At 44.3% G+C, this 27295-nt stretch overlaps 1 protein-coding gene across 2 annotated transcripts in view; it reads right to left on the reverse strand.

Annotated features, from left to right (window-relative positions):
• Positions 1–27295, reverse strand: part of LOC121567401 (leucine-rich repeat and fibronectin type III domain-containing protein 1-like protein) — a 128633-nt gene that overhangs the window by 69618 nt on the left and 31720 nt on the right. The window lies entirely within an intron of this gene.

The raw sequence follows: 27295 nt of genomic DNA on the forward strand, positions 1-27295 counted from the left end.
ATCTGAATGGCACACATACACAATCCATGTCTTAATTGTCTCAAAGCTTAAAAATCCTTATTTAACCTGTCTCCTCCCCTTCATCTACACTGATTGAAGTGGATTTAACAAGTGACATCAATAAGGGATCATAGCTTTCACATGGATTCACCCTTTCAGTCTATGTCATGGAAAGAGCAGGTGTAATGCTTGATATGTTTTGAGAAAGAATTGTGTGATACACTATCATAGGGTAGGCTGTAGAACAATCTACCAACAATGAAATCAAAATCAGTTATGCGGTATGATGAAACACATTCCACAATGGAGTAGCCAATTGATTCTAATCTACACCAGATGGTATTCGATACAGTTTAATTCTATCAACGTATATATGCTCTGCTCGACTTAATTATAATATTTTCAACTTTATTCTATTCTATTTACAGCAACAACAAAAAAGTTTCATCTGAGAGTACGTGACAGATCTATCCCCCTCTAAACTGTTCCTTCACGGCTGACCTCTCAGAGGGAGAGCCGAGTTAAACTCTGCAGCGACTCCAAATCAGCCCAACTCACCGCCTCACACTCCTGCTTAGAACTTTTGCACATGTTGTTGGACATATGCCCAGAGTCGCAGACCTCATTTGCATTTTCAGAGAGGAATAATAATACAGTGATGCACTGTCGAGTCCTTACTAACAAAGGCAGTGGAAAATAACAGACTCACTCACGCACAAACCAAACAGAGACTGATGGTTAACTCTGGGGTTATTTACGTTGTTGACCTGCTTTCAAACTAGACAGGAAGGAATTGTGCTTTTATTTAATCAGAGTATTTATCTACAAATATCTTCCTGTCTTCCTCTCCTTCTGTCTTGCTCTCTCTCACCGTCCCTCTATCTTTCCGCTCTCCTCTCTCCCCCTCTCAGCAATATGAACATAATTAGACAACCTCTCATTAGCGTCTGCATAACAAAAACACATTTTTCATTCAAACCCCATATGCTCTCATTGGTTTCATGATCTAACAAGAGGCTAGGTGGTTGCAGAGGTTGCCATTAAAGGGGATTGCCATCATTTACAGAAATACATCAACATTTGGAGAGGAAGGGAGAAGACACTACATATTGTATTATTAATAATAATTCATAATTCATAATTATAGCCATGTGAAAAAGGATAGCTCACATTTCCCTGATCTACCATTACCTGAATTTTTGATTCTCCATGTACTGAGCTAATGGAGTTGAAAACATCTCAATGTGTCACCTGAACTGAAATACCCAGGCTGGCCCTGTGTCTGTGTCGTGTGTGCTCTGTACACGTGCTCTGTATGTTCGAACAGACCTGGCCCAACTCTGGCACACGTTACACACAGGAATCTGTGACCGTTCACCTAACCCATATGAGCACACGGTCATGGTGGAGCTGTGAGTGATTTATCATGCGCTCATCAGATGTAACCGTCAGCTCAACATCCCTGTCAACCAGCAGAAAAACAACGCCGGCGGGTTACTTTGATCAGACGAACAACAACACAAACATCAGACAGGAAACACTGGCAGCTACTGTACGTGGATGTGGAGCGTGTGTGGAGAGTGTTGGGTAAACACGACTGTCATGTGTCTGTGAGACAGTATGAAGTATCCACTTAGGCATAAGAATCCTGAGTAAATAGAGACTGCATTAAGCTGGGTTAAAAAGCCTAGATGGATTTCTGACTACCCATACCTAAACTCAAGCTTCTAGAAGCACCTCTGGGTGTGGGCTGGCTCTCCTAAGCCAGTCGAGACCCACTCTTCTCTCCGACTCCTCCATTACAGTCTCACAGCCTTTTAGCATGGGTCATTACTGCACAGTAGTTTGTGTGTGTGTGTGTGTGTGTGTGTGTGTGTGTGTGTGTGTGTGTGTGTGTGTGTGTGTGTGTGTGTGTGTGTGTGTGTGTGTGTGTGTGTGTGTGTGTGTGTGTGTGTGTGTGTGTGAAAACTGATGTGTGAGTGCATGTGTGTGTGAGTGCATGACTGGGTATGTGTATAACATAAATATGTGTGCGCATCTCACAGTCCATCTCACTGACACTTCACTAGCCATGATTAATCAATCTGCCCATAAGGACATGCAGTGCTGGCGAGGATAGAACCCTCTGAGAGTGCTGATATTAACCCAGAATATCTCACCTCACACAGCTGTTCATTTCACGAGGAGAGGATTACAGATTTAGATCTTAACATACAAAGGAATCAGTCAGTCACATAAACACTACTGAAAAGCACTTCCGGTGTCCATGCATAGAACACACCATGTCGGTTCTAATATGGCAGTCAGTGAGACAATTGTGATTCTGAGTGCATCAAGGCTCCCTACATAGGTCTGCAGATTGGAGAGGGCTCTAGCCAGTCCAATGGCTTATTCCAGAACAGTGGGTGAAGCATTGTGAAGCACTGTGGGGAGATAGATGCAGAGATGTCACTTTGCGTTGAACAGAATGAAGGCTTTATAATTGGAGCTCATTCTTGCGATCGGCAGGGTGGAGAGCGACGGCCTCAGCGTGATGTGAATCCAGTCACTCGTTTTACAGCAGCGTTCCAAGTCACACACCCCTGATGCCTCTACCGCCTGACCAACCTAACGAGTGAAGCACTCTGTGTGAAACTGATGGGTTAGCGCTCACCATAATAACTTACAATAAGTCACGATAAAAAGCCTGAGAAAGCATGCGATGCAAATAGTCCGCTCTTATTTTTTCTCTCTGTTTTTTCCAGCTTTGGTACCAAGGCTACAGATGCAAGACAGCTGATAACTGACCGGCAGATGTGGGCCTAGCTAAATCCCAAGGGAACATTTCCCTGCATTACTGCCAACAGATAATAATCTGCTTTGCAAGCAGGGGGACAATTCAACTATGTTTTAGCAAAGTCATCACAATTGCTCCTCATTATGAGTATGCAAACAGTTCTTGACACACCCTCATTCCCCAAAATCCAAGCGTCCAGCAGCATAGCATTAGGCTTATTGCCATCTATTTTAGGTCTGATTATTTCAAGCTAATGCCCTCCTTGTGGCTGTCATTTAACATATGTTGGTGTGGATTGTTTCTGACACCTCTCAGAGGTACGGGCCTGTTTGCAGACGATGCAGTTGACCATTTCGCTCCTCAGCCTATTCCCTGTCTGTCTCTGCAGTGGCTGTAGCAAGGCCCAGCTCGCCTCTCCTCTCACTCTGACTGCACCACTAATGATTTAGTCTATATATAACCCCCTCTCTGTCTGTCTGCCTGCCTGGATTGTCTGTCTGCTTTTTCTCAGTTTCTCATCTCATGCTCTAGCTCCACACCAGACCCATGTACAGTGGGGGAAAACAGTATTTAGTCAGCCACCAATTGTGCAAGTTCTCCCACTTAAAAAGATGAGAGAGGCCTGTAATTTTCATCATAGGTACACGTCAACTATGACAGACAAAATGAGAAAAAAGAATCCAGAAAATCACATTGTAGGATTTTTAATGAATTTATTTGCAAATTATGGTGGAAAATAAATATTTGGTCAATAACAAAAGTTTCTCAATACTTTGTTATATACCCTTTGTTGGCAATGACACAGGTCAAACGTTTTCTGTAAGTCTTCACAAGGTTTTCACACACTGTTGCTGGTATTTTGGCCCATTCCTCCATGCAGATCTCCTCTAGAGCAGTGATGTTTTGGGGCTGTCGCTGGGCAACACGGACTTTCAACTCCCTCCAAAGATTTTCTATGGGGTTGAGATCTGGAGACTGGCTAGATCACTCCAGGACCTTGAAATGCTTCTAACGAAGCCACTCCTTCGTTGCCCGGGCGGTGTGTTTGGGATCATTGTCATGCTGAAAGACCCAGCCACGTTTCATCTTCAATGCCCTTGCTGATGGAAGGAGGTTTTCACTCAAAATCTCACGATACATGGCCCCATTCATTCTTTCCTTTACACGGATCAGTCGTCCTGGTCCCTTTGCAGAAAAACAGCCCCAAAGCATGATGTTTCCACCCCCATGCTTCACAGTAGGTATGGTGTTCTTTGGATGCAACTCAGCATTCTTTGTCCTCCAAACACGACGAGTTGAGTTTTTACCAAAAAGTTCTATTTTGGTTTCATCTGACCATATGACATTACATTTACATTTTACATTTTACATTTTAGTCATTTAGCAGACGCTCTTATCCAGAGCGACTTACAGGTAGTGAGTGCATACATTATTTTATTTTTTTCATACTGGCCCCCTTAGACCACTGCGCCAATCCTCTTCTGGATCATCCAAATGCACTCTAGCAAACTTACTTAAGCAGGGGGACACGTCTGGCACTGCAGGATTTGAGTCCCTGGCGGCGTAGTGTGTTACTGATGGTAGGCTTTGTTACTTTGGTTCCAGCTCTCTGCAGGTCATTCACTAGGTCCCCCTGTGTGGTTCTGGGATTTTTGCTCACCGTTCTTGTGATCATTTTGACCCCACGGGGTGAGATCTTGCGTGGAGCCCCAGATCGAGGGAGAATATCAGTGGTCTTGTATGGCTTCCATTTCCTAATAATTGCTCCTTAGTTGATTTCTTCAAACCAAGCTGCTTACCTATTGCAGATTCAGTCTTCCCAGCCTGGTGCAGGTCTACAATTTTGTTTCTGGTGTCCTTTGACAGCTCTTTGGTCTTGGCCATAGTGGAGTTTGGAGTGTGACTGTTTGAGGTTGTGGACAGGTGTCTTTTATACTGATACCAAGTTCAAACAGGTGCCATTAATACAGGTAACGAGTGGAGGACAGAGGAGCCTCTTAAAGAAGAAGTTACAGGTCTGTGAGAGCCAGAAATCTTGCTTGTTTGTAGGTGACCAAATACTTATTTTCCACCATAATTTGCAAATAAATTCATTAAAAATCCTACAATGTGATTTTCTGGAGAAAAAAAATTCTCAATTTGTCTGTCATAGTTGAAGTGTACCTATGATGAAAATTACAGGCCTCTCTCATCTTTTTAAGTGGGAGAACCTGCACAATTGGTGGCTGACTAAATACTTTTTTTCCCCACTGTATGTAAACTCAATTTTATTAAAACTCCACAGCAGGTAGAATAATAATACATTTTGGTGTGGATAAAGAATGGTGCTGTTTGAGTGAAAGGCTCAATATTTGCTGGTTGCTAGTTTGACGATTGTGGCAAAGATCAAAGAAGAAATGGCAAATGTGAGCACAGGAGGTGCAGTAAAAGAGAAAAGAAATAGACTTGAAAAAGAAATAGACGTGTGCCTGTTCTCTGTTCTTCTGCTAGATAGTGCAGAGGGCTCTGGGTCTTAATGCAGTCAATCCCGAATGTCTGGCAGAGACAGATGTAATATAATCGTCTAAACACCAGCGTGTTCCTGTTACGCCATTCCCATTACTGCTGTAGACAGTTGTCGCAGTGACATCATGAACATACTATTGCCATCCAACATCAAACTTGTCATTGTCGTTATGTAAAAGTTTGAACACAAAAATGACAGGCTGTATGACATCAACAGCATTGTGGTCCAAATAACATAACTCCTGTATTTTAATACCAATAAACCCATCCGTTTAAAATGTAATTGAGTATGTGTCAATGTTGCAAGCCAGTCAACTAAAAGCAACTTTCTATACAATGTTTTGGTTAGTTTCTAGCTTGTTAGCTAGGTAGCACTCCCTAAAATCAAGTCACTTCGATGCAGCTATGACCGGAAGTGACTTTTCATAGCAGGTTAGGAAAGCATTTTCGCTAACCCTAACCCCAACCCCAACCTTTTTCCTAACCTTAACCTAATTATCCTAACCTGCTGAGTAATTATCCTAACCTGCTACGAAAAAGTCACTTCCGGTCGTAGCTGTATCGAAGTGGCGTGTTCTTAGGCAATCTCCTAACGTTAGCTAGTTCAAATAATGACCAGAGCATAGCTGACAACATCTTAACTTTAGCTAATTTGTGTTCATTATTACAGGAAGATAAATCACAACAAGGTCATTATTTAATGATAATACCTGATAATGACAATGATAGATAATAAAATAAAATAAAATAAAATAAAATGTTATTGGACGCATACACATATTTAGCAGAATGATAATGATAGATAATGACCTGAAATGGTCTCTTCACACAGACAGCGTGGTGAAGAAGGCGCAACAGCACATCTTCAACCTCAGGAGGCTGAAGAAATGTGGCTTCAAATCAAATCAATCAATATTTGTCACATACACGTGTTTAGCAGATGTTATTGCGGGTTTAGCAAAATGCTTGGCCCTTAAGACCCTCACAAACTTCTACAAATGCACCATTGAGAGCATCCTGCTGGGCTTTATCACAGCCTGGTATGGCAATTGCACCGTCCGCAACAGCAGGGTTCTCCAGAGGGTCAGCTCAACAGCAGGGTTCCCCAGAGGGTCAGCTCAACACATAACTGGTGGCACACTGCCTGCCCTCCAGCACATCTACAGCACCCGGTGTCACAGGAAGGCCAAGAAGATCATCCAGGACCTCAACCACCTGAGCCATGGCCTGTTCACCGCCCTACCATCTAGAAGATGAAGACAGTAGAGGTGCATCAAAGCTGGGACCGAGAGACTGAGAAACAGCTTCTGTCTACAGGCCATCAATAAGACTGTTAAACAGTCACCACTGGCCAGTCTCCGCCCAGTACCCTGCCCTGAACCTTAGTCACTGTTCTAGCCGGCTACCACCTGATACTCTACCCTGCACCTTAGAGACGGCTGTCCTAGAGTAATTGAACACTGGTCACTTTAATAATGTTTACATACTGTTTTACCCACTTTATATGTACTGTAAACTGTATTCTGGTCATGGCTCATCCTATAAAATATTTTTTTTTTAAACTGGGTTATGTGTGTATTGTTTTTTTATTATTATTGGTAAGTATTACTGCACTGTTGGAGCTAAAAAATACAAGCATTTCGCTGCACCTGTGTCTGGGACAGCATGGGCAGCATCATTGAGGCTACAATCCTTAGGAATACCCAGTTCACTACTTTGACTACTTTAAAATGCCGGAAGCATGGTGGACACCCTCAATTGCGCCACCCATGCTAAAACGGCCTTCTGGTCACTAGAGGCCTCTAGTGGGTGTGCACTGTCTCGTTGATGGTAACCATGACAACGGACGCTGCGACAGGGTCAAAACCAACAGTTGCAGAACGGTCTACAGACCTTCCACCTGAGCATTAATTAAATGTTGTTTTGACTTGCGATACTTGTCACATACTAATTGTCTACGGACATGTTGTTAGACCAAGTATAAATCAGCCTTAAAGAGCCACTGAACACTGCGACCGGCATGTGTTGCTCATTAGAAAACAAGATTTCAATCTTGGAGGTGTGTTTCCTGACCGATTCCGCATTTGGTTAATGATGTTTGTCCCCCACGAGACACTGAAGCCTATTTCATTTCCTCAAAATCTCCAGAATGATAAGATAATAAATGTTGACGTTTTGGTTGCTCAATTTTACATCTAACTAAGGTGTTTGGTGCAGTATTTCTCAAGTAAGAAGATGTGTGAGGTGTTGTTTTATGTAAACAGTTGGAGCTGCTGGGCAGGTCAGTCTCACTGTCTATGCTATTGGATAGAATGCAATCACCGCAGTTGTTCACTCCATGTTAGTGGCCAAATGGACATCGTCAAATCAAAACCCTACCTTCATTTACCCGGTGTGATGCACAGATATTTCACACTCCGTTTTAGATGAGACTGACCTTATGCCCAAAATTATCCTATTTACATTTTGTAGTCAATTGTGACACTAGAATAACTGTTTCTGACTCATAACGATGCCACATAGGCCATTTTGTAAGGGATTTGTTGCTTTTAAAGGCAGTCGCTCTTCAACTCCAGATGCTTTAAGGCTGCCATAATCAATAGGCGGACCCCGTTCCCGTTATTCAACTTACTGTTGAGACTAGCCTAAGTTGTAATCAGTGGAGGCTGCTGAGGGGAGGACGGCTCCTAATAATGTCTGGAACGGAGCAAATGGAATGGCATCAAATCATGAGTTTGATGTATTTGATTCCATTCCACATAAACCGCTCCAGCCATTGCCACGAGGCCGTCCTCCCCAATTAAGCTGCCACCAACCTCCAGTGGTTGTAATGAACAAGGTGCAATTTCAAAATCAACTAGCCCATGTCAGCTAAATAGTTTTAGTTAAGTAGTTAAGTTAGGCTATCCAGCTATCTAAACCTTGTAGTTATAATGGCCAGATTACGTGCCCATGGGCCTAGACCCCGAGGGGGCCCCCATTGATTTTGTTGTAATGTTTGAGTCATTTAAATATCATTAGAACACACATAAGACATGGCAAAATATGTAGAATTGCAGGAAAAAAGCTTCAAAACTGCAATATTGTCTCTCAGCCCCATGGAAACATTTGTAGAATTGCAGGAAATAAGCTTTTAAACTGCAATATTGTCTCTCAGCCCCATTGCAAAATGTGTAGAATTGTAGGAAATAAGCTTTAAAACTGCAATATTGTCTCTCAGCCCCATGGCAAAATGTGTAGAATTGCAGGAAATAAGCTTTAAAACTGCAATATTGTCTCTCTGGCAACAAGAGGGGTGTGAGCAGTTGAGACATTGACAGTTTGTGAGTGTGTGTGAGTGTGTGTGAGTGTGTGTGAGTGTGTGTGTGTGTGTGTGTGTGGGGGGGGGTCTGTTAATAATCTTCATAAATACTATTTGAGTACCCCTGCTTTAATTAAGGTTATACTGACCAGATACAGAGACCTCAGTTGATCTGTACAATACGGCCCAGAGATTGTGAACAATTCTAGCTTCCTTTTACATCTTGAAACCATTTATTTGATGTCTTTTTCAGGCACTTGGAAGTATTTTTCTTCGTTGACTTCCTCTGCCCTGAAATTGTTGGGGAGTTGTTTTGCTATCGTCTTGTTATATTTTTCCACTAAATTGACTTAATTCGATCAGACTGGGCACAAGGTCCTCCAGCCTGGGCTTTATTTAAGAGCAAATCCTCATGACCTTTCGGGAGCTCTGTAGCCACTGGATGCCAGCCACTTAGCCTCACTCTCTCCCTCCAAGACAGCCTGAGTGCACCATGGTGGAACACTTAAGATAGCCCGGATCCTCAGGCTGATTGGGACTGAAACCCCTTCATCTCAACGTTGGCACAACACAACGATGTTGTTCCTGCTTTTACCACACACCCCACCCCCCCTCTCTATATCTCTTTCTCTCTCTCACTCTCCTCCCTCATCTTCCTCCTGGGTCCCAGTCTCTCACTCCAGCAAACAGCTTAACCTTGAGACGTCCTGGCCCACCCTCCCCTGCTCCATCCCTTGCCTCAGCCTCCCCTCCGGCTGCATCTGTACTCCTTCATTTATCCATTTATTTATTTGATGATGAGCCGCCATCCTCCCCGCCTGATTGGCCATCGTGGTGTAACGAAGTGATTGCTTGACAAACACCCCTACATCTCTCTAACTCCTGGCGCTGTGTCCTCTGCCGCGCGTACAGGAGAATCAGCTCCATTAATAGGGACTATGACAGGCAGAGGAGCGGGAACCCTGGTGAGGCCCGCCATCATTAAAGACCGGCAACGCGAGCAGACACGCGAATGGGCTGCAGTGTTGGAACAGACATAAAACAGCCATTAGAGCACATAACATTTACATTCTCTAAACCTCCATTACAGAACATACTGTTCGACGTAGCACAGTCTTCCAAAGCCCTCCAACCTTGTCACATCTTAAAAGCCCTTTATCGACATGCCAACCGCTAAAGTATCTACATCCAGTATCGCTGCGAGATGGCCAATTACCTTCTACACACATAGCTATACTCCACCTCCTTGGGGATGACATTGTTACATACTGTAAAGAGGGAGGCAGAAAGGAACGTGAATTTGAATCATAGGCCCATTGAACACATACTGTTATTATTTTCTTAAAGCACATGCCATTCAGCAACAAACAAACATGTGTTGATGCCTCAGTAGCTTTGCGGTGGAGTTCTGCTACCTTGCCAGAGGCCATGATAATTGTCAGCCAGTTCAGGCACGCTGGCTGACAAGAGCACCCCACCTAAGAGAATGGCTGTAAGGGATCACATACAATGTAGAAAGTATTCACCCCCCTTGGCATTTTTACTATTTTGTTGCCTTACAACCTGGAATTAAAATGGATTTTTGGGGGGTTTGTATCATTTGATTTACACAACATGCCTACCACTTTGATGATGCAAAATATTTTTTACTGTAAAAAAAAAAAAGAAATACGACAAAAAACTGAAAACTTGAGCGTGCATAACTATTCACCCCCCCAAGGTCAATACTTTGTAGAGCCACCTTTTGCAGCAATTACAGCTGCAAGTCTCTTGGGGTATGTCTCTATAAGCTTGGCACATCTAGCCACAGGGATTTTTGTCCATTCTTCAAGGCAAAACTGCTCCAGCTCCTTCAAGTTGGATGGGTTCTGCTGGTGTACAGCAATCTTTAAGTCATACCACATATTCTCAATTGGATTGAGGTCTGGGCTTTGACTAGGCCATTCCAAGACATTTAAGTGTTTCCCCTTAAACCACTCGAGTGTTGCTTCAGCAGTATGCTTAGGGTCATTGTTCTGCTGGATGGTTTCCCAGTCCCTGCCGATGAAAAACATCCCCACAGCATGATGCTGCCACCACCATGCTTCACTGTGGGGGTGGTGTTCTTGGGGTGATGAGAGGTGATGAGAGGTGTTGGGTTTGCGCCAGACATAGCGTTTTCCTTGATGGCCAAAAAGCTCAATTTTAGTCTCATCTGACCAGAGTACCTTCTTCCTTATTTTTTTCTTTAAGCAATGGCTTTTTTTCTGGCCACTCCTCTGTAAAGCCCAGCTCTGTGGAGTGTACGGCTTAAAGTGGTCCTATGGACAGATACTCCAATCTCCGCTGTGAAGTTTTGCAGCTCCTTCAGGGTTATCTTTGGTCTCTTTGTTGCCTCTCTGATTAATGCCCTCCTTGCCAGGTCCGTGAGTTTTGGTGGTTGGCCCTCTCTTGGCAGGTATGTTGTGGTGCCATATTCTTTCAATTTTTTTATAATTGATTTAATGGTGCTCCGTGGGATGTTCAAAGTTTCTGATATTTTTTTGTAACCCAACCCTGATCTGTACTTCTCCACAACTTTGTCCCTAACCTGTTTGGAAAGCTCCTTGGTCTTCATGGTGCCACTTGCTTGGTGGTGCCCCTTGCTTAGTGGTGTTGCAGACTCTGGGGTCTTTCAGAACAGGTGTATATATACTGAGATCATGTGACACTTTGATTGCACACATGTGGACTTTATTTAACTAATTATATGACTTCTGAAGGTAATTGGTTGCACCAGATCTTATTTTGGAGCTTCATAGCAAAGTGGGTGAATACATACGCACGCACAACTTTTCCGTTATATTTTTTGGGGGGGATTTCTTGAAACAAGTTATTTTTTTCATTTCACTTACCATTTTGGACTATTTTGTGTATGTCCATTGCATGAAATCCAAATAAAAATCAATTTAAATTTAAATTACAGGTTGTAATGCAACAAAATAGGAAAAACACCAAGGGGGATGAATACTTTTGCAAGGCAATATTACACTGATGTCTAGAAAACAACAAGATTTGCTAAGTGTGATATATTATAAAATAATGCAAACTGGATGGAATATGGGGAAAAATGCACCATATTTTTTGTAAATCTTCAACATTGAAATGCTACCAAAAATAATGTATTGAAACTTGTTACAAATGAATGAGTCACCCATGATTCACCAAACAATATTTTGAAAGAGGAAGCAAAGTACTGTAAGCATATGTTTTAGTTTCAGTCTCCTCCATCTCCACTAACCAAAGTTAATTGTAAGGATTTTTCTTCCTATTAATAAGGCAAATTACAGAGGAGGAACTTATTGATGCAATTAAAGCCTTTAAGAAGTCTGGGACATCTCCAGGGCTGGATGGCATACCAGTTGAGATATACCAAACCTTTTTTGATGTACTCAGAGGACCATTATTAGCTTGTTTTAACCACTTCTATCAAAATGGTAGATTATCAGATACTCAACAAGAAAGTCTGATTTCATTATTACTGAAACAGGACCCAAGTGGTAAATATATAGATACAGTCCACTAAAAACAATCGGAGTCCCCTTACACTTCAGTGTTGTGATGCAAAAATTCTAACAAAGTGCATAGCGCGTAGAATTAAAAGTGTATTGTCGGATGTTATTCATCCTAATCAGACAGGTTTTTTACATGGATGATACATTGGAGATAATATTAGACAAGTACTGGAAACAATAGAACACTATAAAAAATCTGGTAAACCAGCCTGGTATTCATAGCTGACTTTGATAAAGTAGTGGAATTTATATATGCCTGGAATATTTCAATTTTGGAGAATCTCTTATACAATAGGTTAAAGTTATGTTTAGCAACCCTAGGTGTAAAATAGTAAATAATGGCAACTTCTCAGAAAGTTTTAAACTGTCAAGAGGAGTAAAACAAGGTTGTCCACTAGAAATCCAGGGCTTAAAAACAAAGGTGTCATTGTACACTGATGATTTATGTTTTCTTTTAAATCCACAATTTGGATCCCTCAACAGCCTCATAGATGATCTAGATACTTTTTTCTAACCTCTCTGGATTACAAACAAATGATGATAAGTGTACTATATTAAGTATTGGATCACAAAAAAAATAAACTTTTACATTATCGTGTAGTTTACCAATAAAATGGTCTGACGGTGAAGTGGACATACTCGGTATTCATATCCCGAAATAATTAAATTATCTCATTAAGATACATTTTAGTAGAAAGTTAGCAAAAATAGATAAGATCTTGCTACTGTGGAAAGGAAAGTACATGTCTATTTGTGGAAAAATCACCCTGATTAACTATTTTGTCATATCCCAGTTTACCTATTTGCTTATGGCCTTGCCTACACCGACCAACTTGTTTTTTAAATTATATGAGCAAAATATATTCAATTTTATTTGGAACGGCAAGCCAGACAAAATTAAATGGGCCTATTTATATAATAAGTATGAATTCGGAATGCAGAAATTATTAAATATTAAAGCATTAGACATGTCACTAAAGGCGTCAGTCACACAAAAGTTATACAGTGGGGAAAAAAAGTATTTAGTCAGCCACCAATTGTGCAAGTTCTCCCACTTAAAAAGATGAGAGAGGCCTGTAATTTTCATCATAGGTACACGTCAACTATGACTGTCACGCCCTGGCTCGGGGGACTCTCGTATGTTGAGCCAGGGTGTTAGTTTCTATGTTTTGTTGTGGGTTCTAGGTTATTGTATTTCTTTGTTTGAGTGACTCCCAATCAGAGGTAACGAGTGTCAGCTGTTGGCTCGTTGTCTCTGATTGGGAGCCATATTTAACTATCTGTCTTTTACGTTGTGTTTGTGGTTTCTTGTTCATTTCGGTTTGTGTGAAACCGTAGACGTCACGTTTTCGTTTGTGTTTTTGATCGTGTGATCATTTATAGTAATAAAATATGTTCACCTTCAACGCTGCGCATTGGTCCTCTATGTTAGACGATCGTGACAGAAGAAACCACCAAGATGGGACCAAGCAGCGTGTTCAGGAGCCATCGCCAGGGAGATCCCTCACAGATCTCCTTCGCCTCCTGGACTGGGTCAAGCCGAGGGAGGAAGACAAGGGCTTGACATTATGGCAGAAGGGCGAGAAGCTGGCGAGGGATATGGAGACGTGGTCCACGGGTAGGAGAGACGCCCCGAAAATTTTTAGGGGGGGGCTCACGACGGCGGACCAGCAGGAGGCCGCGATAGAGCGGTCCAGTGGGTTGCCGGAGAAGGCCGCCGGGTTACAGGGGCCACTGGTAGAAGAGGGGATGGAAGGTGTGGAGGCACGGCGAGAGGTACTGGCGTGTGTTGCCAGTCCGGTCCGGCCCGTTCCAGATCCCGGTGTAGAGCCAGTGGTGTGTGTCCCCAGTACGGTCCGGTCTATTCCTGCTCCCCGCACCGAACCTGCGGTGCGCGTCGCCAGCCCAGTCCGGCCCATTTCTGCTCCCCGCATCAAGCCTGTGGTGCGTCTCGTCAGCCCGGCTCTGCCCGTTCCTGCTCTCCGCACCAGGTCTGTGGTGCGCGTCGCCAGCCCAGTCCGGCCCACTCCTGCTCCCAGCACCAAGTCTGTGGGGCGTTTCGTCAGCCCTGTCCGGCCCGTGCCTGTTCCCCACACCAAGCCAGTGGTGTGCGTCGTCGGTTCGGCACGGCACGTGCCTGTTCCACTGGAGCCGGATCCGCCGCCTAGGCGGAGTGCCCACCCGGTCCCTCCCCTGTTGTGTTTCGTTGGCGCGGTTGGAGTCCGCGCCTTTAGGGGGGGGTACTGTCACGCCCTGGCTCGGGGGACTCTCGTATGTTGAGCCAGGGTGTTAGTTTCTATGTTTTGTTGTGGGTTCTAGGTTATTGTATTTTTTTGTTTGAGTGACTCCCAATCAGAGGTAACGAGTGTCAGCTGTTGGCTCGTTGTCTCTGATTGGGAGCCATATTTAACTATCTGTCTTTTACGTTGTGTTTGTGGATTCTTGTTCATTTCGGTTTGTGTGAAACCGTAGACGTCACGTTTTCGTTTGTGTTTTTGATCGTGTGATCATTTATAGTAATAAAATATGTTCACCTTCAACGCTGCGCATTGGTCCTCTATGTTAGACGATCGTGACAATGACAGACAAATTGAGGGAAAAAAATCCAGAAAATCACATTGTAGGATTTTTTATGCATTTATTTGCAAATTATGGTGGAAAATAAGTATTTGGTCACCTACAAACAAGCAAGATTTCTGGCTCTCACAGACCTGTAACTTCTTCTTTAAGAGGCTCCTCTGTCCTCCACTCGTTACCTGTATTAATGGCACCTGTTTGAACTTGTTATCAGTATAAAAGACACCTGTCCACAACCTCAAACAGTCACACTCCAAACTCCACTATGGCCAAGACCAAAGAGCTGTCAAAGGACACCAGAAACAAAATTGTAGACCTGCACCAGGCTGGGAAGACTGAATCTGCAATAGGTAAGTAGCTTGGTTTGAAGAAATCAACTGTGGGAGCAATTATTAGGAAATGGAAGACATACAAGACCACTGATAATCTCCCTCGATCTGGGGCTCCACGCAAGATCTCACCCCGTGGGGTCAAAATGATCACAAGAACGGTGAGCAAAAATCCCAGAATCACAGGGGGGGACCTAGTGAATGACCTGCAGAGAGCTGGGACCAAAGTAACAAAGCCTACCATCAGTAACACACTACGCCGCCAGGGACTCAAATCCTGCAGTGCCAGACGTGTCCCCCTGCTTAAGCCAGTACATGTCCAGGCCCGTCTGAAGTTTGCTAGAGTGCATTTGGATGATCCAGAAGAGGATTGGGAGAATGTCATATGGTCAGATGAAACCAAAATAGACATTTTTGGTAAAAACTCAACTCGTCGTGTTTGGAGGACAAATAATGCTGAGTTGCATCCAAAGAACACCATACCAACTGTGAAGCATGGGGGTGGAAACATCATGCTTTGGGGCTGTTTTTCTGCAAAGGGACCAGGACGACTGATCCGTGTAAAGGAAAGAATGAATGGGGCCATGTATCATGAGATTTTGAGTGAAAACCTCCATCCATCAGCAAGGGCATTGAAGATGAAACGTGGCTGGGTCTTTCAGCATGACAATGATCCCAAACACACCGCCCGGGCAACAAAGGAGTGGCTTCGTAAGAAGCATTTCAAGGTCCTGGAGTGGCCTAGCCAGTCTCCAGATCTCAACCCCATAGAAAATCTTTGGAGGGAGTTGAAAGTCTGTGTTGCCCAGCGACAGCCCCAAAACATCACTGCTCTAGAGGAGATCTGCATGGAGGAATGGGCCAAAATACCAGCAACAGTGTGTGAAAACCTTGTGAAGACTTACAGAAAACGTTTGACCTGTGTCATTGCCAACAAATGGTATATAACAAAGTATTGAGAAACTTTTGTTATTGACCAAATACTTATTTTCCACCATAATTTGCAAATAAATTCATAAAAAATCCTACAATGTGATTTTCTGGAAATTTTTTTCTCATTTTGTTTGTCATAGTTGACGTGTACCTATGATGAAAATTACAGGCCTCTCTCATCTTTTTAAGTGGGAGAACTTGCACAATTGGTGGCTGACTAAATACGTTTTTTCCCCACTGTACCTAAATCTAGCAGATTAGTAAGAATGTCTCACCCCATGTTCAAGATTGGCCTTTTCTCCTTTATTTAGATTATAACCTCTCACTTTCGGTTATTTGAAAACTAAATAATCTCCAAAATATCGCTATTTTTAAAACAAGCCATATAAAGTTGGTTGCAATTTCAGTTTAATCCACCAGAAAAGACAGAACAAATATTACAACAAATATTATGGTTAAACTCAAATATACTAATTGATCAAAAATGATACTTTGGGAAATAAAAAAAGAAAACATTATTATCATTGTAATTATATCATAAATAGGACTTATGTCACACTTGCAGCTAACAAAAAATGTATGGAAATGTCTGCTCTACTCAAAACTACAACCAACTAATTGCAGCATTACTGCAAAAATGTAAGAGGCAAGTGGAAGGGGGAGAAAGTAAGGAACTTGTCTGTCGGCCCTGCATTAAAGACCAAAATTGGCTAAAGAAAATTTGGAAAAAAGTATACCAGTTTCATTTAAGGACAAAAAAATTGACTTTTTTGCCATAGTTTTGTGAAACAGTTGGAAAGAGATTTTCGATGTACCGATTCCATGGCACATGATTTATGAACTGATACACAAAACAAGACTGGATTCAAAACTTTGAGTTTTTCAATTTAAATGATGATAAAAAATTATTGCAACCAATAGAATGTTATATATACAGAGAGGGAAAAAAGTATTTGATCCCCTGCTGATTTTGTACGTTTGCCCACTGACAAAGACATGATCAGTCTATCATTTTAATGGTAGGTTTATTTGAACAGTGAGAGACAGAATAACAACAAAAAAATCCAGAAAAACCCATGTCAAAAATGTTATAAATTGATTTGCATTTTAATTAGGGAAATCAGTATTTGACCCCTCTGCAAAACATGACTTAGTACTTGGTGGAAAACCCTTGTTGGCAATCACAGAGGTCAAGCGTTTCTTGTAGTTGGCCACCAGGTTTGCACACATCTCAGGAGGGATTTTGTCCCACTCCTCTTTGCAGATCTTCTCCAAGTCATTAAGGTTTCGATGCTGACGTTTGGCAACTTGAACCTTCAGCTCCCTCCACAGATTTTCTATGGGATTAAGGTCTGGAGACTGGCTAGGCCACTCCAGGACCTTAATGTGCTTCTTCTTGAGCCACTCCTTTGTTGCCTTGGCCGTTTGTTTTGGGTCATTGTCATGCTGGAATACCCCTCCACGACCCATTTTCAATGCCCTGGCTGAGGGAAGGAGGTTCTCACCCAAGATTTGACGGTACATGGCCACGTCCATCGTCCCTTTGATGCGGTGAAGTTGTCCTGTCCCCTTAGTAGAAAAACACCCCAAAACCATACTGTTTCCACCTCCATGTTTGACGGTGGGGATGGTGTTCTTGGGGTCATAGGCAGCATTCCTCCTCCTCCAAACACGGCGAGTTAAGTTGATGCCAAAGAGCTCGATTTTGGTATCATCTGATCACAACACTTTCACCCAGTTATCCTCTGAATCATTCAGATGTTCATTGGCAAACTTAAGACGGCCCTGTATACGTGCTTTCTTGAGCAGGGGGACCTTGCGGGCGCTGCAGGATTTCAGTCCTTCACGGCGTAGTGTGTTACCAATTGTTTTCTTGGTGACTATGGTCCCAACTGCCTTCAAATCATTGACAAGATCCTCCTGTGTAGTTCTGGGCTCATTCCTCACCGTTCTCATGATCATTGCAACTCCATGAGGTGAGATCTTGAATGGAGCCCCAGGCCGAGGGAGATTGACAGTTCTTTTGTGTTTCTTCCATTTGCGAATAATCGCACCAACTGTTGTCACCTTCTCACCAAGCTGCTTGGTGATGGTCTTGTAGCCCATGCCAGCCTTCTGTGGGTCTACAATCTTGTCCCTGACATCCTTGGAGAGCTCTTTGGTCTTGGCCATGGTGGAGAGTTTGGAATCTGATTGATTGATTGCTTCTGTGGACAGGTGTCTTTTATACAGGTAACAAACTGAGATTAGGAGCACTCCCTTTAAGAGGGTGCTCCAAATCTCAGCTCCTTACCTGTATAAAAGATACCTGGGAGCCAGAAATCTTTCTGATTGAGAGGGGGTCAAATACTTATTTCCCTCATTAAAATGCAAATCAATTTATATCATTTTTGACATGCGTTGTTCTGGATTTTTGTTGTTGTTATTCTGTCTCTCACTGTTCAAATAAACCTACCATTAAAATTATAGACTGATCATTTCTTTGTCAGTGGGAAAACTTACAAAATCAGCAGGGGATCAAATACTTTTTTCCCTCATTGTATGGGGGATACAACCATCGCAGCTCTGCAGATTTAGCTGTGAAGAGACAATCATTAGATCATTTGTTTTCGTACTATCCATACGTAGCTTTTTTTTGTCACAGGTTCAGGAATGGCTGAATAATTGCGTCTTTTACCTGGAGCTAACTCTGCAAATAGCACTGCTGGGTAATTTAAAAAGTCAATAATACAATAATACTCTTACACATGCAGAGATTATCTGTTCACCCACACGGCGGTTTGAATAAAAAATCTCAAATTTGGACTCCAGACCAAAGGACAAATTTCCATGGGTCTAACGTCCATCGCTCGTGTTTCTTGGCCCAAGCACGTCTCTTCTTCTTATTGGTTTCCTTTAGTAGTGGTTTCTTTGCAGAAATTCGATCATGAAGTCCTGATTCACACAGTCCCTCTCTGAACAGTTGATGTTGAGACGTGTCTGTTACTTGAACTCTGTGAAGCATTTATTTGGGCTGCAATTTCTGATGCTGGTAACTCTAGTGAACTTATCCTCTGCAGCAGAGGTAATTCTGGGTCTTCCATTCCTGTGGCGGTGCTCATGAGAGCCAGTTTCATCATAGCGCTTGATGGTTTTTGCGACTGCACTTGAAGAAACTTTCAAAGGTCTTGACATTTTCAGTATTGACTGACCTTCATGTCTTAAAGTAATGATGGACTATTGTTTCTCTTTGCTTATTTGAGCTGTTCTTGCCATATTATGGACTTGGTCTTTTACCAAATAGGGCTATCTTCTGTATACCCCCCCTACCTTGTCACAACACAACTGATTGGTTCAAACGCATTAGAAGGAAATAAATTCCACAAATTAACTTTTAAGAAGTCACACCTGTTAATTGAAATGCATTCAAGGTGACTACCTCATGAAGCTGGTTGACAGAATGCCAAGAGTGTGCAAAGCTGTCATCAAGGCAAATGGTGGCTATTTGAAGAATCTCAAATATAAAATATATTTTAATTTTTTTAACACTTTTTTGGTTACTACATAATTCCATATGTGGTTTTTCATAGTTTTGATGTCTTCACTATTATTGTACAATGTAGAAAATTGTAAAAATAAATAAAAAACCTTGAATGAATAGGTGTGTCCAAACATTTGACTGGTAGTGTATATATATTTTATATATTTACAACCAAATATATGGGGAATTGGAAATGATGCAGACAATTACATTGATGGAAGCCACAAACTATCTGCAATATTATAGTTGATCTAGTTGGAAACAATCTACAACCAGAAATCGCCCCCTGGAGTTTGATAATGACTGCAGTCTGCATATCACAGACAGCAAGGCTGCATTCACTTTGGACTGAACCATTCTACTATTCTGGAGGGACGTATTCACATATTAGCTAGGATGGCTTGGGGGTTGAGGCTGTGTGAGTCTTGTGCTAGTTCTTAGCTGGTGTGTTCAACCTTCAACTCATGGTCAAGCTTCCTCGGGAGACTTACATTATACAGTACATGCATCAGATGGGGCAAAACTAAAACCTCTGAGCATAGATATTAGGGCCCTGTGTAGCTCAGTTGGTAGAGCATGGCACTTGCAACGCCAGGGTTGTGGGTTCGTTTCCCACGGGGGGGCCAGTATGAAAATGTATGCACTCACTAACTGTAAGTCGCTCTGGATAAGAGCATCTACTAAAATGTAAAAATGTAATATAATCCTCCTTTTATTTTTCAAACCTCACCATGAAGGGATCGTTATTCCTTGCACCTTTTATAATTTCATATACAGCTTGGTCAAAAGCTTAAATCTTGACCCCCCCAAAGCCACGGTGCTGCTCATTGTGTGTGCAGAGACTGATCCCCATCTCTAACAGTAGGTGCTCCGAGGCTCATGCAGAGCGTCTGATGGGCCGTGTTAAGGTTTCATCTGTCAGCAGCCAGGCTCTCTCTTTCTCTCTCTATCTCTCTCAGCAGCCAGCTAGTTTTACATATCATTAGTCTGACTGCAGTCCCGGCCGTATCGCCTTGTTATGCTCTCTGGCAAACTCCAGGCTTGCTGCATGATGTATTCTTCCCGTTAGCTTCCTGCCACAAAACTAATAATGTTTTTTTTTTTCTTCTGGGAGGTGAAGAAGTACGAGGAGAGGGGGGGCAGTGGTATAGAGATAAATCAGATGTAGTGAGAAAGTGTTCCACTCAAGTGATCACTCTCAATGGAGTCTACCCATCCTTGTGACAGTCTGCAACTATGCTACTCACTTCCAAACGAGCTACAGTGAGAGCAGAGAGGGAAGGAGGGAATGCTTAGGCAAAGGAATGCATGCTTCCAGGATGAGTTGTGCCTCAATGGGACCTGCCTCTGTTGATATAATATTTTACCATTTCATTTGGATGATAGTAGAACTTTCAGAGAGTCTTAGGAAAGATGTGTTTGCATGACTTTCCTCGAACTGACATTTGGAGATGACACCTGCCTGCTTATACATTTTTATAGATGTAGCCCCATAACATAAAAATAGCCCCATAACATCAACGATCTACCGTCATATTTTACAGTAGGTATGGGGTTCTTTTCTGCTCATGCATTCTCATTTCGAAGCCAAACCCACCACTGGTGTGCGCGGCCAAAGAGCTCTATTTTCATGTCATCCAAGAAATGTAAACACCTAGAATTTGCTAAATGGCATTGTCTGTCTCCTTTCCCTTCATACCGATTCTTTAATGCAGTCCTTGGGGCCTTGCTTCACCACAGAAATAAACCCTGTTGGGAGTCCCTCCATCGCTGCACAAAGAGGAGACAGCACTACACTACAGGAATCAATAGACATCGATGACGGAGCAATTCCGATGGGAATACCGGAGTTCATATGGCACGCTGCATCCCTCATCGGCCGCCATTTATCTTTTGACTCATCTGACTCACCACTCCTTTCCCATACCATCCATCCTTATGTGAATTTACTGTACATGATTGGTTTCTGACTGCAGCTTCACCCTGTCCGCCATTTTTAAAGAGTTGCTGTGTGATCCTCCTGAGCTATTAGGTTTACCATGTTCCCTTTACGGATACAGATGGCTAAAGGCACAGATGTTTTAATTTAGGTAATTAATTCAAAATTCTCCCCTGCCTGACTCACTAGCTTCCACATCAGGTACATGATCCAGCAACTCCTTTACTGCAATATGATCAATAATAAAACATGCACAATGGGTTTGCCTGGGCCAATCAATCCACAACATGTAATGACGCAATAAATCACTCAGGCACATAGCCTGTGGTAACTTACACGGTGACACCTGCGGTCATGACTATGAGTTGTGGATCTATGACATGACTCACATCTGGGTGTATTAAATGTATACTTCCAAGGCCCAAATGTGCATTGTAAAGAAAAAAATTGAGTTTGATTGTTTTGACTGGCATGAAGTAAAAATCTTGAAAGGTAACTGTTTTCCTTATTTCGACTCTCTGTGGTCAATTGTTGCAATAGGCTACTTCCAGACAGTCTTCCCCCTGAGAAGAGAACAAATTGATAAAATGAAAACACTTTGGGTTTGTTTCTGTTTTGTCTTCTGATCGATTTGCTGCTCTGGGACTTGAGCTTGCTGAGATAATCCTTGGACTACTTGTCAACAGTTTGGCAGACATCACATTTGTGACAGGCGAGGCAGATTTGGGTCTGTCTATTGACTGAAGTCCAACTGGAACTTTCAATATGCTTACCTAATCCACTGCTCCACATGTCTTCCAAGCACTTAAATTTAATGATTCACGTCTTCCAAGCACTTTCATTTGTATATCGTAATTTGGCCCCTTTAATATCATCAGGGCTGTACAGTAAATTATTGATCCGTAATCTATTAGTGGATATGTCAATAGTTAATCAGTCTGATTTTATCCTCTTTTACTCTGGTCCCATCTATTGATACCAAGAAATGTCAATATCAATATCACTGATATGTGATTATGGTAATCAGCAATTGATTGATTATTCAACACCACTAAAGTGCCAATCTCTTTTGGGAGATTTCATAAATGCTCATCTAGACAGCATGCCTTTATGGCACAATGATAGAGAAGTGGAGTGAGTGAGTGAGAGAGAGAGAGAGAGAGAGAGAGAGAGAGAGAGAGAGAGAGAGAGAGAGAGAGAGAGAGAGAGAGAGAGAGAGAGAGAGAGAGAGAGAGAGAGAGAGAGAGAGAGAGAGAGAGAGAGAGAGAGAGAGAGAGAGAGAGAGAGAGAGAGAGAGAGAGAGAGAGAGAGAGAGAGAGAGAGAGAGAGAGAGAGAGAGAGAGAGAGAGAGAGAGATAGGGGAAGAGGAGAGGAGAGAGGAGCTACTTTCAAAGGGGCAAGATTCACATGTGATTTGCGAATCATTAGTCAGAGAATGAGCCTCTCCTTTGACTGTGTGTGTGTGTGTCTGTGTGTGTGTGTTTGTCTTCCTTCATGCGTGTCTTCACTGCAATGCATCACATATCCTTGCCCAAGCGCCTGTCCCTCACCTCCCACATGCAGTGCAACCCTCCTCAATCGTCGTACACGTCACCCCTGCCCTATAGCGTAAAAGTCCTTCTCAGACTCCTTTCCCTCAACTCACCCAATACATCCTCCTCCTGGCTTATAGCAGCCCTCACATTATGCATTCCAACCTCAGCCTCCTGTTCTCACCTTGACACACCATACACTGCTGAGCCCTCTCTCCTTGAACTTACACCACGAAAACCTCCTCTCTCTCACCATTATCCCCTACACCACTCGCACCTACTGAGCATCCCATCCATAACAGTACAATCCACTTCTTGATCCCCAAGCCTGAAGACCTGATGTTGAATTGCATAGAATTCTACGTCAGGCAAAAATAAGGGTTTGGATCAGGAAAGTTTGCTCTCACGATCTCTACAAGGCAGAATGCTGAATAAAATTATACTTTACCGGTTGTCCGTGTGGTTCATCCTTTTGCAGGTAGGAATGTGAGACAAAATATCCACAGTGTAGTGTTATCAACCCAACCTTCAGTATGCTGGTCTGTATATTGTTTGTATTTCCGTTTTTTGTTTTCAATACTGATGCAATTTGCACGTAACAAACACTTGCAGAATATGGCAAAGCCTAACCGAACGGCAAACACTTCCAGCTGATAGCGAGGAAACGTGCTTCGTGTAACGATCCCGGCAGTCTGAGTCGGGTCCTGTCTGTGGACTAGTTTTTCTGCTCGGGATCTCCAGTTTCCCGAGGGTTCTGGAACGCTCCGGGGAGCTCTCTTGATTTCCGCACCTGCATCCCATCAGCAATCTGCACACCTGGTCCTGATCATCACCCTTCTTAGGCTCTGGCCTAACATCCATTCCCTGCCGGATCGTTAGCCATGAACAGTAGGTTTACCAGAGTATCAGTCTTAGAGCTGCTAGCGTTAGTTTTGTTGTTTTGCACCTTGTTGGTTTGTTGTTACTTACCTCCGTTTTGTTCCATCTGCAGTCACTCGTCCGGAACCTTCATCCAACCTCTGCCTGGTGGTCGGCGGCTGCCGAGCCATGATTGGATCAACCACTGCACCCCCAACAACTAATCAACGCCGCCCGCTCTGTTCCCTGGATTATTCAGCATCACTCTTGAATTTGTAAATAAACACTCACCTTCGTTTCAACTTACCTTGTCCTGGTCTGCTTCTGGGTTCTGGCTTTGTAACTCGTGACAGAACGATCCGGCCAGTAATGAACCCAGCGGACCTGGACTCTGTTCGCCATGCCATTTCCCATCAGGAGAAGATGTTGGGACAACATAGCACGGCACTACAGGAGATAGCGTTGTCAGTTCGGAACCTTTCTACCGGTCTGACGGAGGTCCAGAACCAGCGCAAGTTTCCGGTGGAGGATCCACTACCGGTTTCACCCATCTCGCCTGCCGCGTCTGGAGCTGTGTCCTTCCGTGAGCCCAAGGTTCCGACGCCGGATAAATATGAGGGGGAGCTGGGAAGATGCCGTTCTTTCCTTATGCAGTGTGGGTTAGTGTTCGATCTACAGCCCTACTCTTATGCCACAGACAAGGCTAGGATAGCCTTTGTGATTGAGTTGCTGCGTGGTCGAGCGCTGGAGTGGGCTTCAGCCGTTTGGGAACGACAAGACCCCTGCATGGCTTCATACCAGGGGTTCACGGCCGAGATGAGGAAGCTCTTCGACCATTCCGTCCGAGGGAGGGACGCAGCTAGGCGCCTGTTTTCGCTTCACCAAGGAACTGCAGCGTGGCCGACTTCGTGATCGAGTTCAAGACGTTGGCTGTGGAGAGTGGGTGGAATGAGGAGTCTCTGCAAGCGGCCTTTTACCAGGGTCTGTCGGAGCAGCTCAAGGATGAGTTGATCTCCTATCCGGAGCCTAGTGACCTGGACAGCTTGGTAGCCTTGTCTATTCGGGTGGATAATCGAGTCCGAGAGCGAAGGAGGGAGAAGCAATGGGGTCCGTCCAATCGATCAGCTTCTCAGTTCCCAGTCGGGTCGGGTGGTGGACCAGAACACGTCGATCATTCTCCACCACAAAGGATTAGTGGAGAGGTCCTCTCTCCCGATTCTGAACCCATGCAAGTGGGGCGGCACGGGTTAACCAAGGAGGAGCGTCAACATAGACGTAAGACCAACTGCTGCCTCTACTGTGGTAGCTCGGGACATTACATCTCCACTTGTTCCCGGCGGTCGTCAAACTGCCCGGCTCGCTAAAGTTGGGAGGACTTTTAGCGAGCCAGTTTCAACCTCTCAGTACCTCTGTCAGACCCCGTTTCCCGGCTACCCTTGTGAACAGGAATCAGAGCTTAGCGATTAACGCTTTTATCGATTCAGGTGCCGATGGAAGCTTTCTTGATGCCGAGTTGGTGGAACAGCTGGGGCTTTCCAAGGAGCAATTGCCGGAAGCCATTGAAGCGACCACTCTGAACGGCAGTAGTCTGGCACGTATCACGATGAGGACTGAACCGGTTAAGATGCTGTTGTCGGGGAATCATTCGGAGATGATTTCATTCTTCATTCTGCCGTCTTCCCATGTTCCTCTGGTCCTTGGATACCCCTGGCTGAAGGAACACAATCCCACGTTCGATTGGGTAACGGGCAAGGTAACGAGTTGGAGCCTTGATTGTCATGCTAACTGTCTCAAGACTGCCTGTCCCCATTCGGTTCCCAGTCAGGTGATTGAGGCTAAACCCCCAGATTTGTCCCTGGTTCCCGAGACATATCACGATTTGGGGGAAGTGTTCAGTAAGCAGAAGGCTCTGTCACTCCCTCCCCACCGACCATATGATTGTGCCATCAACCTGTTCCCTGGAGCTGTCTACCCCAAGGGAAGGTTATACAGTATCTCCCGCCCTGAACGTGAGGCTTTGGAGACCTACATCAAGGAGTCCCTAGCTGCTGGTCTCGTTCGTCCCTCATCATCACCCCCTGGGGGCAGGATTCTTCTTTGTGGGTAAGAAGGATGGCTCTCTTCGACCGTGTATTGATTATCGGGGGTTGAATGACATCACGGTCAAGAACAAGTATCCCCTGCCCTTGATGAGTTCTGCCTTCGACTCCTTACAGGGTGCTACGGTGTTCACCAAGCTAGACCTACGCAATGCGTATCACATGGTCCGGATCAGAGAGGGAGACGAGTGGTTGACGGGTTTCAATACACCGATGGGTCACTTCGAGTATCAGGTGATGCCGTTTGGACTGACCAATGCTCCAGCGGTATTCCAGAGTATGGTGAACGACGTCCTGAGAGATATGATCGGTCTCTTTGTGTTTGTTTACCTGGATGACATTCTGATCTTCTCGAAGGAACCTTCCGACCACGTCCAGCATGTCCGGCAGGTTCTGCAGCGATTGTTGGAGAATCGCCTGTTCGTGAAGGCCGAGAAGTGCGAGTTTCACGCCCACACGACATCCTTTCTCGGGTACATCATCTCCAGGGGAGAGATTAGGATGGACCAGGAGAAGGTTAGAGCGGTTCTGGAATGGGCCCAGCCCGGTACGAGATTGCAGCTCCAGAGATTTTTGGGGGTTGCGAATTTCTACCGCAGATTCATCCGGGATTACAGCCGTGTGGCCGCTCCGTTAACTGCCTTGACTTCCAGTATCAGGAGCTTCAAGTGGAATCCGGAGGCGGATCGAGCGTTTCTGGATTTGAAGAGGCGATTCACCAACGCACCGATTCTCTCTCAACCGGACACGGCCCGTCAGTTCGTCGTTGAAGTGGACGCGTCTGATGTGGGAGTTGGCGCCATCCTGTCGCAGCGATGCTCCACGGACAGTAAACTCCATCCCTGCGCCTACTACTCTCGTCGCCTTTCGCCTGCGGAGAGGAATTACGATGTGGGTAACCGGGAGCTTCTCGCGGTGAAACTTGCCTTGGAGGAGTGGCGCCACTGGTTGGAGGGGGCGGAGCAACCGTTATTGTCTGGACTGACCACAAGAATCTTGCTTACGTGCAATCGGCTAGACGTCTCAACTCCCGTCAGGCCAGGTGGTCGTTGTTTTTCGGACGATTCAATTTTTCCCTGACGTTCCGACCTGGATCTAAGAACGGCAAGGCGGACGCCTTGTCTCGGATGTTCTCCAAGACGGAGGAGAGTGGGTCCAAGACCGAGACAATTCTCCCCGGAACTGCGTCGTGGGAGCTGTTAGGTGGAAGATTGAGGAGGAGGTGATGGCGGCTCTTCGGACGCAGCCCGGTCCCGGTAACGGTCCACCCGGTCGGTTGTTTGTGCCTGAGTCGGTTCGTCCTGCGGTCCTCAAATGGTCCCACGCCAGCAAGATGGCTTGTCACCCTGGCGTGGCTCGGACGATGGCGTTTCTTCGCAGACGTTTTTGGTGG

Source organism: Coregonus clupeaformis, chromosome 6, assembly GCF_020615455.1.
Source record: "Coregonus clupeaformis isolate EN_2021a chromosome 6, ASM2061545v1, whole genome shotgun sequence".
NCBI classification, from domain to species: Eukaryota; Metazoa; Chordata; class Actinopteri; order Salmoniformes; family Salmonidae; genus Coregonus; species Coregonus clupeaformis.